This window comes from Colobus angolensis, unplaced genomic scaffold (genome assembly GCF_000951035.1).
Source record: "Colobus angolensis palliatus isolate OR3802 unplaced genomic scaffold, Cang.pa_1.0 Scaffold224, whole genome shotgun sequence".
NCBI lineage: Eukaryota > Metazoa > Chordata > Mammalia > Primates > Cercopithecidae > Colobus > Colobus angolensis.
This window is the reverse complement of record NW_012115422.1, coordinates 1,239,016-1,242,041: the sequence shown is the minus strand read 5'-3', so window position 1 is coordinate 1,242,041 and position 3,026 is coordinate 1,239,016. Positions and strand designations below refer to the sequence as shown.

The 3,026-nt window shown below is 40.1% G+C and overlaps 1 pseudogene; it reads right to left on the bottom strand.

Moving 5' to 3' along the window:
• Positions 1–1,501: 1,501 nt before the first annotated feature.
• Positions 1,502–1,855, bottom strand: LOC105513151 (annotated as a pseudogene).
• Positions 1,856–3,026: the final 1,171 nt, after the last annotated feature.

Genomic DNA, 3,026 nt, shown 5'->3' with positions numbered 1-3,026 from the left:
TAATCACCCCAAGGTTATAGAATCTTTCTATAGCTTCCAATTAAGATAAACTTTAGTATCATCACCTCCAGCCTGACGGTTAGACATCAGTTGAGAGACTCCCTCCATTCTCATTAAGTAGGGTCTTTATCAAATATGTTAACTAGCTCTTGTGCTGTTAAGTTGAAGGGGTTTGACTCCTGGGTACTCCTATCCCATCTCAAAGGAGCACTGACTCCTAGTAAATCTTAAATGTCAGTGCTGTTATCTGGCAGCAAACTTAAGTTAACCAAAACCTCATCCTCAGAACTGAGAGATGATAACAGCCAAAATAAACTGCTTTCATGCTACACTTGTAAGATCAAGTTTAGCCTAAAGCTGCCTCCTTACATATTTTAAGTTTGGCCTAAAGATTTCTCTGTATATTGTGAACAAATGGAGATATAGACTGTAGCCTACACTTGTGCCAATCACCGAGTTTTGGCCAATCAGATGTAGCCAACTGTTCAACTGTTCAAATAAGGCAAATGCCAACCTGTAACCAACCCAGCTTTTTCTCTACCTCACTTGTATTTTCTGTGCATCACCTTCCTTTTTCTGTCCACAAATCTTCTTCCACCACGTGACTGTGCTGGAGTCTCAGAGCCTATTCTGGCTCATGAGGTTGCCTGATCCGTGAATCATTCATTGCTCAATTAAACTTTTAAATTTAATTTGGCTAAAAAATTTTTTAATCACACTGGACAAGACCTATATTCAAAAGCATAAATACTAATTTAATAATTTTTCCTCGGCCAGGTGCGGTGGCTCACACCTGTAATCCCAACACTTTGGGAGGCCAAGGCAGGCAGATCATGAGGTCAGGAGATCAAGACCATCCTGGCCAACATGTGAAATGCCATCTCTACTAAAAATACAAAAAGTAACCAGGTGTGGTGGCACGCACCTGTAATCCTATCTACTCAGGTGGCTGAGGCAGGACAATCACTTGAACCCGGGAGGCAGAGATTGCAGTGAGCCGAGATTGCGCCACTGCACTCCAGCCTGGCAACAGTCCTCTATCCAAATTAAAATCATTGTTCTGTGCCTTAATACTACACAATTTAAATGTTTACTTCTTATTTGTCAGTTTCCCTTTCCTGTCATTATCAGAGCCAGGCAGGGCTTATGTCCTTTTGTTTTGTTTTCCACAGTTGAAAAAACAGACAAAAAAAAAAACCCCTTTTTCTTTTCTTTTCTGTTCTTTTTTTTTTTATCATTTCAGTTTTTATTAATAAAATAGAAACCTAAACTCAGACAACTGCTTTATTCTTGCATCTAATCTGACCATATATTGGAGTAGCAATTCTTTATAAAAGGGCTTAGGTGAGAACCGTCAATATATCAGTTCCATCAAAAACTCTAGATTGGAATACCTTAAAAAGAGCAAATTAAATATCAGAAAGCACAGAAATCTCTCCCTCAAACAAGAGGGGCTTCCTTTAATAGTCTTTAATATAGCTCATTTGAAACTCCATCAAGATCAATCATGTTGCACAATCCCTAAAGGATAAAACTGAGGAAACTCATGAATAATTTTCACAGCTTCATTGTGAAGTCCAAGATCAAAAGGATGGTTATCTTCTTTAAACTGGACATAGGATGTACACGTGATGGTGGCCTTGGCGGTTACTCTTCCAACCACTTCCATAATTCTGGAGATTTCTTCATCAAAGGGTTCCATCAATTCGATGGTTCCATTTTTTCCTTCTCCATCTGAAAGAATAAAAATTTTTCCAGTGGGATGAATCTTTTCCAGCCTCCCTACAAAGCAGACAGGCTTGTCGATGAACTGAGCTAGCATTCCGGCATTGATGCGCAACCTGGGCAACTCCATCGTGTCCACCGTGATTATGGTTCAACGCTGGCAGGCGGGAAACCCACGAAAAACCCCTTTTTCTTTTTGAGCTATTTATAGCTTACAAAATTGGGTAAAGCAACAAATACTCCCTTTCTCTCTGTACCTGAAAGCTCCAAAATTTAAAACTTATTTAGAATCCCACTGGGCTGAATCTACTTTCATTGCTAATGTCCCACTGCTGAAACTTACCTCTAGGGGAAATATAAGCACCTTTCCTCTAGGCCCAGGGATTACTGCGGAAGCAGTGGACATGTGGGATTGTAAGTATGGATTCTGAGGGATAGAATTAGTGCAGACCCTCCACATCAAGGGCGGGTATTCAGATGCCTAAACAGCTGACAAAATGAGAGACTTTTCCTCCTGGGTCATTATGTGGCCCCTTTCTGTCTACCCCAACCATAAAGAATTTCCTGCTTCCTATAGAGTTAAAAGAAAATTGCCCAGAGGATATCAAGTAACAAAGCTTCCTGAGTATAGTACTCCCTGTTATGAGATTTATGAAGACAGATAGATACAATTACGCATAGTTTTTGTGCCTGGGGAGATCTTATTATTTTTTATTAGCCATCTTAGAACAAATTACTAAAAAGACTGCAAAAAGCATTGCAATACAACAAAAGTCTCTAAACTCCCTAGTTTAAATGGTTTTAACAAAATGCTTATGTTCTGCACAGCTAATTGCTACAAGTCTGTAACTAAGACCAAGACTGCAGTAGCTCAATGCATAAAATTTATAGATAAATCGGTTCTGTAAACTTGCCTTTTGACTTTTTGGCTCTAACACTACTTAGAAGATTTTAAAGGTTTGATGAATGCCTGCACACGTCCACTCCTGCCTGGCCTAGAATGCTTACATTGACTATGAGTCTTTTGGATCTAAGTGTCTTGGCTATGGGGGTCCCAGCAAGGGAGAGGATGGATGCAGGCCAGGTAGCCACACCACTGCGGCAACAATACACAACAAAATAAAAGTTTGGCCATTGATGTTGCTTCTGGCAAATCTTGGCCGGAAAGGGGAGAATGGAAACCAAAAATAAAATTCTAAGCATCCCAGTTGGCTAAATAGACCCTTCTGTTGGCCAACACGATCCCAAAGAAGCCTGAAAAACTCCTTCATGCCATGATGGGAAAGGCAAAGTTGAATACA